Source organism: Leuciscus leuciscus (genome assembly GCF_965113295.1).
Source record: "Leuciscus leuciscus genome assembly, chromosome: 22".
Lineage (NCBI taxonomy): Eukaryota > Metazoa > Chordata > Actinopteri > Cypriniformes > Leuciscidae > Leuciscus > Leuciscus leuciscus.
Genome location: NC_138746.1, coordinates 10,665,097 through 10,678,212, shown reverse-complemented (window position 1 = coordinate 10,678,212; position 13,116 = coordinate 10,665,097). Strand labels below are relative to the sequence as shown.

The 13,116-nt window shown below is 37.0% G+C and overlaps 1 long non-coding RNA gene across 1 annotated transcript in view; it reads right to left on the bottom strand.

Moving 5' to 3' along the window:
- Positions 1–593: 593 nt before the first annotated feature.
- LOC309486798 overlaps positions 594–13,116 on the bottom strand; it is a 35,341-nt gene continuing 22,818 nt past the window's right edge. Inside the window, exons 2-3 of the long non-coding RNA XR_014201688.1 lie at positions 7,778–7,854; positions 594–1,048 (exon numbers count right to left, since the gene is read on the bottom strand). This is a non-coding gene — a long non-coding RNA (uncharacterized lncRNA). The remainder of the gene's footprint in view (positions 1,049–7,777; positions 7,855–13,116) is intronic.

The window sequence follows — 13,116 nt, the reverse complement described above, 5'->3', positions numbered from 1 at the left end:
ATGTAAAAATGCAGAAAGTTTTGTGTGATGGGTAGGTTTAGGGGTAGGGTTAGTGTAAGGGGACAGAATATATAGTTTGTACAGTATAAAAACCATTAAGTCTATGGAGAGTCCCCACAAAGATAATGAACCAGACGTGTGTGTGTGTGTGTGTGTGTGTGTGTGTGTGTGTGTGTGTGTGTGTGTGTGTGTGTGTGTGTGTGTGTGTGTGTGTGTGTGTGTGTGTGTGTGTGTGTGTGTGTGTGTGTGTGTGTGTGTGTGTGTGTGTGTGTGTACACACAAACATAACTCCCAAAACAAACAATAAAAATGGCATAGGTATAAAATAAATACAGTTTTTATTTACATTGTAAAAATGCAGAAAGTTTTCTATTAGGGTGTATACAGTTAGGGAATAGAATACTGTATACAGTTTGTACAGTATAAAAGACCATTGTCTATGGAAAGTCCCATAAAACATGGAAACGTGTGTGTGTGTGTGTGTGTGTGTGTGTGTGTGTGTGTGTGTGTGTGTGTGTGTGTGTGTGTAAAAGCAGCATATTGTATCATTTTTATTCTATACTAAAGCAGGTAGGACTTCTCCTTCGCCGCTCGCTTTTATACTCTTATACAAACAAATATACTATATCTTATAAATATCTTATCAATTATCTTATACTTTTTTTTTTACTGTTTCAGATCATAAGATATTGGTGATGCATTGGAATTACAACTAGGCTTAATTTCCCAGCCTTGTGGTTTTAGCGTTAGTGTTAAAGGACAAGGTTAGTGTTAAAACCCTACACTGTAAAAGTCTCTTTCTGCAGCTTGACCATCTTAATTGATCCTCCATTAGTGCTTTATAGACACTGTGTCCTTCGTCCTGTGCCTCTTTTATAGATACTAATAAAATGTTCAAAGTCCCTGTGCAGCTCCTTATCATGCAGCAGTGTTTTTATGCCCTGCTTACACCGGGAGTGTGACTCTGTCTCTCTACTGTACAGTCTGATGATGAGGGTACGGTTTCACGGCCCTTGCCTTCATGCCGCAGCCTGGCACCATTTTATGACTGGAAAAAGAGAAAAAGGAAAAGAGAGAGGCATTAAAAAAGAGATATATAAAGACGGGATGGGGTGGGGTGGGGTGGGGGGGGGGGGGGTGTATGCATGGAAAAATAAGCAAACTTTATTTTCTAATTTGTACAAATATGTTTATGCTAAATGATTTTATTAAATACACACATTTCACAAATGCATTTACCGTTTTCCCAAAGTTATATAAATAAAGCCTATTTCATATATGGCTGACTCTGGTTCCTTGGCCAAGGGGGAAATAGTGATTATAATGACAGGCCTCAGATTTCAGTCTGTGCGCATTGAGTTACTTGTTGTTATTGGTTTGAATCATATATTTCCGTTTCTAGTTAAAAACGGTTGGATTTAGGAATGTGAAATATGGTGTAATTAATAACTCTAGAAGGATATGATGTGAGCAATTCCTGTATGTACACGACTGTAAATGATAAAAGCGGACCTTGTCCTATGTATCAACAAGTGTAGTATCTCCAGTGCTGCTGCAGGGAATGATGAAGTTTTGTGGCTCAGTTATGACAGACTAAGAATAAGAACATAGAACATCATCATATCACATTTATTTATTTATATATTTTCAATGCGCAGCTGCATGATGACAATGTTCACAATGAAGCAAACTGATTATACCATTTTGCTTGAATGTTTTTGCAGATGTTATAGTAGGTCAGTCACTAAAGGTTTTGAACTGACTTTTAGATTTTTAAGAAGTTTCTTCACAATGAGAGATGCGCTGTATATCACTGAAAGTTATGCATTTGTTATTATTTTTTTATTATTCATTTATTTATTCATTGTGAGAATGCACTAGCAGTGGCTGGTTGCATAAACTGCTTAGAATGGTTTTACAAGAGAGTCATCTAATATTTTTCTATAAGACTGGTCACAAATTTTAAAACTCAATAACATTTAAAGGTAGATTGGTCTAATTTGAATCAGAAAAGTTAGACTCATTATCCCTAACCAACTGCTAGTTTGTCTGACTAGTTCTTAAGTCACAGTCTTAACATAGTATGTTTGTGCAACTGGCCCCAGAACAGCAAATTGTGTGGAAGCAACAATGTGTTAACAGTTTTCTAACTTATGAATGGTGAAGATGCCTGTAAAAAAAAAAAAAAAAAAAGCTTGTAGACCTTTTTACAGTTTAATTTGTGTTTGGTATGTGTTTGGTTTCTGTGTTTTTTTTTGTTTTGTTTTGTTTTTTTTGTAGAAAAGTTACAATGTTTATCTATTTTTGTTTAGAAATAATATTTATGCATTGTTCATGCATGGGGGAAAGAAGGGATGAGAAAGTGTTTGTCTGTGTTTGCATGCAACTGTGTGAGTGTGTAAATATGGTGCATTGGGTGGAATATTTAGAATTTTTATTTATTAAACCAATCTCCTTTGTTATATTAACTCGAATTTTTTATTTCAATGAACTCCAAATTTTAAGGCAACTTACTTTAAGTTAAACCAACAATAATTTTTTTAAGTGTAGTTTTCTGATTTGGTCCACAATCCAACAACCTAGTGGCAGCCCTATAGCACATATAGTATATTAGAGTATATTATCTTGACGTAGTCTTGCTTTCCAAGAAGAGATGCAAGAACAACTAAACCTAAGTGAATAATTTGCTGAAACACCTTAAGCCCCTTTCAAACTAAATTACAAAATCAAAGTAGCACTTACAAATAATTATGCTTGTGTTTTTGAATCAGGGTACGAAGGAAAACAACAATTAACAGTGAAAGTTCCCTCATTCACTAACTTTGTCGATTCGCTCTGATAGGAGAGGAAGTATCTGTTTACATTGTGATTACGACAATTTTGCTGTCGCGAGGCAGCAAATTCAAACCAGTCGCGAGGCTAGATTACTCCAGACAACATGAAGCCCGTACGGCCGCGCACATCCAGTCCTCCGCCATCGGCTGCGATTTCTTCAAAGTAAAATAAACCTTTATACATAATTACAGAGAATTCTGTATATTTTTCTGTCCGTTCCCCTCTAACAAAAAGGGTATATTTTAAGGGCCAAGCATGTCACGCTTAACCACCGGCCTACAAAGTAGATCACACATCGGAGGACCTGACCCGAGTCTCTTGTTTATTCAGAGCAAATTCTAGAGAGAGGGTAAAAGGAGCCTTATTCAGTGCACATTCCAAATCGCATGGACTGTCATATTTAGACAGTTCATATATCCCCGCTTCAGAGTTGCCATGTCGTGAAAACATTATCAAAGTAAATATTATGACTGTAGACAGGTTCTTTTATGCAAAGAGCGCTATAGTGTGAAGTTGGGTCCAATCTTCGGGCCTTGGGCCGGAGAAGGTGAGACGGCCGTGAACAACTTAAGCACTGAGGTCGCTTAAAAGCATAACTGAGTAATCAGCCGGGTCTTGATTGCGTTATTATTCTGTGCTACTGTTTTTCTTATCAGTCAGTCAACATTTTATGTCAGGAAACAAGCTGGAGAGACGCGTTTGGCTGTGTGCCATGTAGAGCTGTAAGCATGCACCTCAGAAACCCCACACGTGTGCGTACGGTGAGATCTGGACAGTGTCCCCGTGACCAGAGAAGGATGTGAACAATTACCAATTCTCAAAACACTACTTTACCGTAGTTAAATATATTACACGCCTTACACCCGCGGCTGCGGCCCTCTCTCGCTGCAGCCTGGGATACGTGGACCTTACAGAAATCCAGCCACCTTCAACAGGCACAGTCTACTGCAATTAACCAATCATCATAATCATCATCATCATTACCATCATCATCATCATAATCATAAACTCACTGAACGTGCTTTGTACAAGGTGCTTCGCACTAATTTGCACAAGCCAATGTTAGTTTTTGTTTTATTTTCACTTCTCTTATTGGGAGAGAATTTTTATATATGAAAATATCCAAACACCGTTTTGGCTTTACAGACATGGTGTGACAAGGTACAAAAAATATATATCTTGCTTATAGTTTTATTTGACCTATTAATGGATGTTCAATTATAACATCATCCTTTATATTTAAAGGTAAAAAATATATATAAAAAACTAGAAATATCATGGCTGAGCAGACGGAGAGGGTTTATAACATTACTTTATGTAAATTTACTGGACACACTGAGATTTCACAAAATGTGTTTGTGCATAAACTACATTTGACAGAGCTGTGAGAGTGACTAATACATACACACACATTGGCTGTAATGCACCCCTATATTTTAGAGTTGTTAGCCTGTTTATGTATTTGCATGTATTTTATTATTTAATTTTTGCTGATTTGGGATAGTTGAACCAAAAATTCAGTTTGTATTATTTACTCACCCTCGTGTTGTTCCAAACCCCTATGTCTTTCTACTAGGCTATATGGAACACAAAAGAAGATATTTTGAAGAATGATTTTTGTCCAATGAAAGTCAGTGATTTCCAAAACAGCATTAGACCCTCTTTGACTTTAAGGTCAAGAAAAGACATCTTTTATGTTCCACAAAAGAAAGAAAACGTTGAGAAAAGTTGTAAATCATGACAGAATTGTCATTTTTGGGTGAACTCCTTTACTTTATGGGGATGGGGAGGACATAAAAAGTAAGTGATTACCACAATAAATGAAAGCACAAAATGTATTTGTCTATCATTTCCAGTTCGTGTTAACAACCAGGTTGTAACACAGCACTCAACTTGATGCCAATTTACACAGTTTAGAAATATGCAGTATGGATTTCTAAAATAGGCTTTGTTTAATTTGTAACAAGCAAATAGCCTATTGGAAAACTACATTAAAGTTTGACGCATAAAAACAGAGCACCAAACATTGAAACACCACCCTTAAACCCCGCTCTCCACGCAAAACGGGCTAATAATTAATTGTTGATAATAAGGCTATCCCATGCACAGCACTGAGAGTTTTATATAACTTAATCTTGTTCGGGGGGAAATATCCACAATATTCTATATTTTTCGGAACTGCATCTGCGTGTGGTAGACATTCCCCTGCACATAAAACCTCTGCAATAAGTCCGCATGAAATAAATACAGACACAATCCCTCCGGCCATGTGGGTGTCCAACTGTAATCCCAACAGACTGATCCACTCCGTATTCAATATAGGGAGTAATTGGCCCTCAATGCGAGGAAATGCGCGGCGCACTGGGCGCAGCACACAGGCCCCAGTGACACTCGGTGCTGTAGCACTGGAAAAGGCGGAACTAGCTCATTTCGATCCTGGATTTAAGAGATGAAACTAATCCTGATTGCCACAAATCAAAACCTGGACTGTAGCCTAATTAGTGAACGCGGATATGGCTCCATGCATCAGAGACAAGTTAAACAAACAATTATATCTGTACTACAGAACCGCTTCTCGGAAGCTCAAGTTAAACCGTCGGTCGTCTGACACACGCACATTAATAAAGCTAATTTACTGAAGCTGTCAGACGCAATAAGAAACGAAACGCAGCAGTGTTCATTGCAATTTTTTGGTGGTGAATATTGGCGCATTTGGGAATAGAATGCACATTTAAATGACAACAAACAAACACTGAAAATAAATGGTTTTAATATGGTAAATGCTCTAAAAAAAATTAAAATAGCAAATTGTTTAATAATAGGCCTACTAGTAGTAGGCTAACAATAATTAAATAGCAATAATTAAAAATAATAGCTCATTATAATGTCTATATAATTATTAGGCTATTCAGCATTTATCCTATAGAAAATGTTTTTAAAATTACGTCCAACCTACGTAGACAAAAATTCAATAGGCTAATAATAATAATAACAACAATAGCCTATTAAAAAACAGGCTATTGTTGTTATTTTTATTGTCATTATTGCATTTTTGTTTACGTAGGTTGGACGTAATTTTAGAAACATTTTCTATCTAACAGATCTCTCAGGTTTAAATGTGGCCATTTTAAATGGTCGTTTCTGATTTATGGACAGTCGACGGGATTGCGGGCGCCGTTTACACTCAATCACTAGTTGAAGCTCCTCCGACAGCACGCTAAACTGAGGGCATAATGTGTCCACTTGGGCTAAAAGCCGGTGTACGGTTGCATCGCAGTAGCATCTGCCTAATAGATATTGCAGAGACTGAACACAAATGGGCTTCGTATATCACTTCACACCGCTCACAGGTAGAGTCTGTCTGTATAAATGCTTTATCTTAAGTTATCTCTAAATGGCCCGCTTTAACCGTCCTGATGAAAACAATCACTGAGAGTAATGTGTTTAGCTTTAGCTTATTTTACAATTTAACATCCGCTTATACCGAAATAAGGATCCACGCTGTAGTCTAAACATTGCACGTTTTATTCGAGATTCTTGAAAGATAAAGGCGAAATCTACATAGTAGCCTAGCAAATATAAGAAATCCGCTTTATTTGTCGTTCGGCTGTTAATATCTAAACTCACTCATTCAGTCAGACGCTTTCCAGAGCGCAGCTTTAATGATTGTTGTCAAATCATATGATTAATGACTCCACAACTGCAGCATTAGCTGGAACAGTGAGTTATTATTATTATTATTTTTTTGTTCATGACCAAACAGACATATGACAGAGTAAGAAAGTATTTGCTTATAATATAGGCTAATATAATATGCCTGATTCTTTCAAATACGTTAAAACAAAACCAGCAAAAATATATAATTACATTGAAAAGATTGGAATAACAAAATGATTAATTTTGAGGTATTGTATGTGTGTGTGCAATAGTTTGATTTAATTAATCATCCTCAAATCACTAAACCTCTAAATTAGAGTAATTCAGGAGATAATTAGTCATGCATTAAGTCCTTTGCTGAGACCAATATAATCTGGTTTTATTGCTTTACATCTGTGGTACAGAGTTGCAAATAATTCTCATTTGAATATTATGCAAATTCCCAGCAGGCATCACACACATCCTCAGGGTAGCTTTGAGAAATAATTAAAACGAATGAATACATATAAACACTCATTGCACAATACATTTAAACAATATTATCAAAAACACAATTCATGATGATAATTTGCATTGCTGCAGGCAGCAATGGTTTGTAAATAAAGGTGTTTATGTGCAGGTGTAGAGGGGGAGTGTTAGTGTGAGTGTGTGTGTGTGTGTGTGAGAGAGAGAGAGAGAGAGAGAGAGAGAGAGATGCTTCACTTGTGGTATCCATGGTCATGTACAGCATGGATGAAGGTTACTGTCTCTCTTGTGTCAGTGTGCAGGTTACTGTTTCTGTGGTCACTTTGGCCTCTATCTAGGTTTAAGTGTGTGTGTGTGTGTGTGTGTGTGTGTGTGTGTGTGTGTGTGTGTGTGTGTGTGTGTGTGTGTGTGTGTGTGTGTGTGTGTGTGTGTGTGTGTGTGTGTGTGTGTGTGTGTGTGTGTGTGTGTGTGTGTGTGTGTGTGTGCGTGCGTGTGCGTTTGTGTGGCCTGGTAAATCCTATATTATAGGGACAAAAAATGCACAAAGATGGCAATATCCAAAATCCTTGTCCTTGTGGGGAAATTTGTTGGTCCCCGTGAGGAAAACGGCTTATGAATCATATAGGCTAAAGTGATGTTTTTTTGAAAATGTAAAATGGGTATGGGTCTGTGACGGGTAGGGTTAGTGTAAGGGGATAGAATATACAGTTTGTACAGTATAACAATTATTGTCTATGGAAAGTCCCCATAAAACATGAAAACACAACGTGTGTGTGTGTGTGAGTGCAGACTTTGGCTCAGTCTTATTCTGATATATTACCATTTGATCCTTCAGTTTCCTGCCATTGATCAAGCCCCACCTATTCAGCTGATGGGCCAGAGGAGAAACCCGATCACCTAACAAGAAAGAAGCAGAGGAGAGAGGAAGGAGAAAATGAGAGAAATGGTACAAGCCTTCACCACAGCCGCTTTTTCCCTTCTTACCTAAAATACATCCTACTCTGTGCATCTCAGTTTTTCTGTACCTACTTTAGATTTACACATAATTCATCAGCGGCAGCTTGTCACCATAAGCTGCCTGTGATTCACATTCAGAAATGCTACCAGGCGACTAACAATATTATCCTTATTTAGCATCTTCACAAACTGTACGAAGTGTTGCAGTGATCACACACAGCAAAACTGTCTTGTATATATGTCGCTAAACCACAGACAGGCAGTACAGTATCATATTAACTCGATGATTATTAGCTGACACATCTGTCATTAAGGCACATATCAGGAGAGTGGCAATTATAGTCTGTGGATTCCTTTTACACTGACATACATCATCCTCATCTTCTCTTTTACACATACACACACACACAAACACTGAGAGACTGAGTGACAGTAGATCAACTAGCCTGGCCCCGTGGAGGTCATAACCCACACCATCTGGATCTGATCGAGCTGTGCACAGAAAGGTGCTGCGTTTGCAAGGTATAGCCCCTTTAGCAGTGGGAACCTGCTACGCTGTTGCTCTCATATTCGACTGTTGAAGCTGGGCATCTGAATGCATATTCATACTTCGGTACTGCTGAAAGACGAGTGTAATGTTTGGAACTACTAGTGTATGGAAAATTCAGATGCTGGCAGGTTTAATGTGATGGTTTAGCCATCCAATGTAAATGTTCAAAACATTATATTCTCCCATGTGAGGGGGTAAGAAAACAATGACAGACTTTTAGGTCTTTTTTGTGTAAAAGAAAACGTTAACGTGTGTCTGTCGGGAAGCTGTTCAAGTCTATGCTTGGCCTGAGAGAGCTCAAGTCATTCACTCCAGCGGTGTAGCTGTCAATTACTGTCCTTATCGGCTTACAACTGGGGAAGGTGAGCGAGCGACAAACCTCTCTTTGAGGTTTTAGGTTACACAATATGGTAACAACAAACTGTCACTGGGCTTTAGAGGCCTCATCGAAGAACCTGGGGAAATTCCGCCCCGGGTCAATGCACATAGTGTCTGATTCCAGGAGTTTTGGGTGAGATTATCTCTTTGCAATGAACTTAAACTTCAAAATCTGCGCTAGTCGACCAATATCCACAGTGTTGGATTGAGCTAAAGTCTTTTTTTTCCTCTTGTTGACTTGGTTTTTTTCTAGACTGATTGAGCACCACTGAAAATCTGTGGCACTTAAAATGCTGACGGATACGTCTCACACCCGATGATATATAAAGTTGGGTCTCAGTGGACCATGTCCTTCTGTGGAGTCTCGTGGTGCCCTTGTCACAACGCCACTGACAAATGATCAGGCTCAAATAACGGCACACTGCCGCTGTCAGTTCCACAGAGACATCTAAACAATATTTTGATGAAACTAAATTAAGCGTGTAAACGTTTCTCTAAAGAATCACAGCAGACCAACACACCATTCTACCTGTCACTGCTGTTGCATTTCACATTTCTTTCTCTTTGTATATTACTTCTGAATTACTTAGCCTGAGAGTAAGCGAACAGAATCAGGCTCACCGGAGGGACATAATGCATGTAGATGGGAAAACTGTGCCAATTTGAATCTTAATTTTTTTTCTAGATAGCTATTTTTAAGATAAATATTTTTACTATAATATGCTGATGTTTATGCTTTTTGTAGCATTTTTGTACAATTACATTCTTATTAAATCTTAAAGACTTATAGGATATAGTCCACACTAAAATGAAAAATTCTGTCATCATTTACCCTTTCTAATACTGTTCCAAACCTGTTTGACTTTATTTCTTATGCAGAACACATAAGAAGATATTTTGAATAATGTTGAGCAAACAAACAAGATTGGAGCCCATTGACTTCGACTGTATGGAAGAAAAACCACTGAGACTGTTTTTAAAAAAGAAAATATATATATATATATTATTTTATGTTTCACAACAGAAAGAAAGTAATACAGTTTTGAATCAACAGCAGGGTGAATAAATTATGACAATAAGGTTTGTTTGGGGTTGGAGGAACAGCTTAACTGGCATGATGAAGGGCATACATTATTATTTAGATAATGAAACACAATAAATCACATAAAACTATGATAAAGTCAGAGACTGGTGTTTAATTATGTATTGTTTAGCAAAGAAACCTCTTAATTGTGCAGTATTGTTGTCATATCAGATTATTTCCTATTATGTAAAGACGTAAGATATAATTTTGCCAGTATGTTTTTGGTATTTAAAGTTCAAAATATGAATTCTTGGACAAAATAAAGCATTTAACATGAGGAGAATGAAGCTAACAAAAATCACAGAAAGCGGTAAGTTAAAATGTTTTTCACTAACACGCTATAAAGTATATCAACTTTTATGTTTGCTAAATTTATTCACTAGTGATTCCTGCCAAGCAATGTCAATTTATCAAGTTATATGGAAGATATTAAGGTTCTGCAAAATTTTTATTACCAGATACAAACCATCTCAATTGTATATTTAGTTTAAAACAAAACATTGCAGAAAATGATCTGTCTGCAAAGGTCTGTTAATAACCTGTTTCTAATTGGTTAAAAAAATGTCGCTGTTGACCAAAGATCACTCTAAAGCATCAATGGTTGCCATTGTTGGTGAGGAAAAGCTGAGAGCGCATGAAAGACATGGGAAGCAATAAAACCACCCAAGGGCTCAGATTTCTTCCTCTTTATTCATATCTCCCTCCAAAGCAATTATCCATTTAGTTTGCTAATTTAGCTTTTCCTTTAAGTCTAGCATGAAGCAGGGTTGAAATTAAGACCTCAAACGGAGAAAATACATCTTATCAGAATACACCAGCCTGCCCTCACAATGATAAGTGATGGTTATTACTCCAAGGGTCATTTCGCTGTTTATGCTATTTCACAATATTGTTAAGCGGCTCGTATTTTACATGTGACAAAACATGAGTCTGTATCTTTTCAGCAGAATCTTAAAGTAAATAAACGGGGCCCTACCATAGCACTCCCCTACTGAGAGCAGCTAAGATTGCCCCATCACTCTTTATAATTTTTTTCTACTTCACTCCTTGCTTTTATGCATTTTATTAAGAGCTGTAAAGCTAAGCGTCTTTTGTATAAAATATATACAAACTTCATTTTATTAGACCACAAGCCACAATTTCACTGTTTAACAAGAAAATAAGTTGAAGTGAAAAAAGTCACATCGCTCAGCTCCATCTAGAAGGCATTTAAAATGTCACTGCATCTGACCAAAGATATCTTTAACAGCATCGATGCATCAACAAAGGCCGGATAGTCGGGCTAATGTAAGACTAATGCAGCAAGCGGGAGCTTGTTTTTATTACCGCGCAGCCCAGTGTTTGTGCAATTTCTCGATTTTCTAAAGCCCACGTTGACAGGCCCACTCTTTGAGCCAAGCCCCAGCAGATGTCCAAACATCGGTTAAAGTAACCAGCAGGACCCGTGCACCCAGTGCACAGAAGAAAAAAAACATGGTGGCCAAAGCGGAATAACTCAAATGGAATAGCCGATAAGTTCACACATCCAGGAAACAGAGAGTTTAATGTAATGTTGTGGTTTAACAGTTATAAACAAAGCAGACATCTTCAGCTCAGCGTAATCCTGAGAGGACTCCTTTATGTGACTTTCTTTGCAGGAAACGTTGTGATGAATCACTTGACCTTTGATCCATAGGCAGCGAGGGAAGTGTGTGTGTATGGGTTTCTGAGCCATTCAACCAAAGTAAGTGTATTGCAGTATGTAGAGTGTGAACAAACATTTTTCTTGTTCCATGAACAATGTTTATGTATACACTCAAAATACCATTCAAAAAGTTCTGTTTAATATTTTTTTGTGAAAACTGATACTTTTTTGATTGATCTAATTGGTTAGTTCTATCATTCAAAAAAATTATATCATTTTAACTCACCCTTATGTCGTTCCATGTAATGCTGTCGTTCATAAAATTGAGGTTAAACCACTGGAGTCACATGGAATATTTTAACGATGTCTTTCCTACCGTTCTGGGCCTTGCGTTGGATCTCTATGGAGGGAGAAACCTCTCAGATTTCATTAAAAATATCTTCATTTGAACAAATGGTCTTACTGGTCTTAATGGTCAAAGATGAACAAAGGCCTTACCGGTTTGGATCGACATAAGGGTGAGTAATTGATGACGGAATTTTCAATTTTGGGTTAACTAAACCTTTGCTGAATCATAAATGTTACTGACCCCAAATGGTAGAGTGTGTGTATGTACTTCTATCTGAGATGCTTTAAATTATCTATAATGTGCCTTAGACTTTATTTTGAGCTTTTTGTAGTTTGTGTCATAATACAGCACAGAAAAACTTTTAAAAAATGACAACAAACCTAAGGTCTGAATAATGAGAAGTTATATTTTTGTCTAATTGCTAAACATTACTTTTTTTGTGTTCCCTTTTTTAATGAAAATAAATAAATAAACAAGAAATCATTAGAGTGACCTTTCTTGGTGTTTGCTTTTGATCCTGTCTGCCTCCTAATGTAGAGTTTGAGGAAATGATCCAATAAAACAGGATCGTCTGTCTAAGAGCAAGACAGCTATGAGCAAATCAATATGATACTGTATACTTCAGTGTTGACTCACCTCAGAGCAGTTCTTCTGCCTGTGCTCCTATCTGAGGGATTAATAAATGTTATACTTATACTTACATATCTATCTATCCTTACGAAAACCCTGGGTTGACGTATAACAAATATATTTGATGGGTATGTATAATGTCATACAATGCCTTTTGCTTTCTGCTCCCTTGCTGTGAAAATAATAGTAATAATCAAAACAAGACTGTAAAATATAACAGTATGGTTTTAAGTTTTATGTAGTCTAGTCCAGCAGGTCTAGTCATCCTATGGTCAACAGTTTTTAACATTTTGTTTATGAGAAACCGTAAATAATGATATAGTTCAGACAAACAATCTGATTTTCAAACTCCCTTTGCAAGTTATCATCATCATCATCTTTTTTGATGAAGTCCTAGTCAGACTTAATTATGGCATAAATATACTGATTGTTCCATACAGCAGAATTTTCCGTTGAGGAGGGAATATATATATCAAAAGCAGAAATTTTCACTCTTCATAACCAATTTATGGTAATTGACATATTGATGAAAAGGCAGTTATGAAATCTGTTTTTGTAAATATCAGGTTTTCATTTCAGAGCAACCC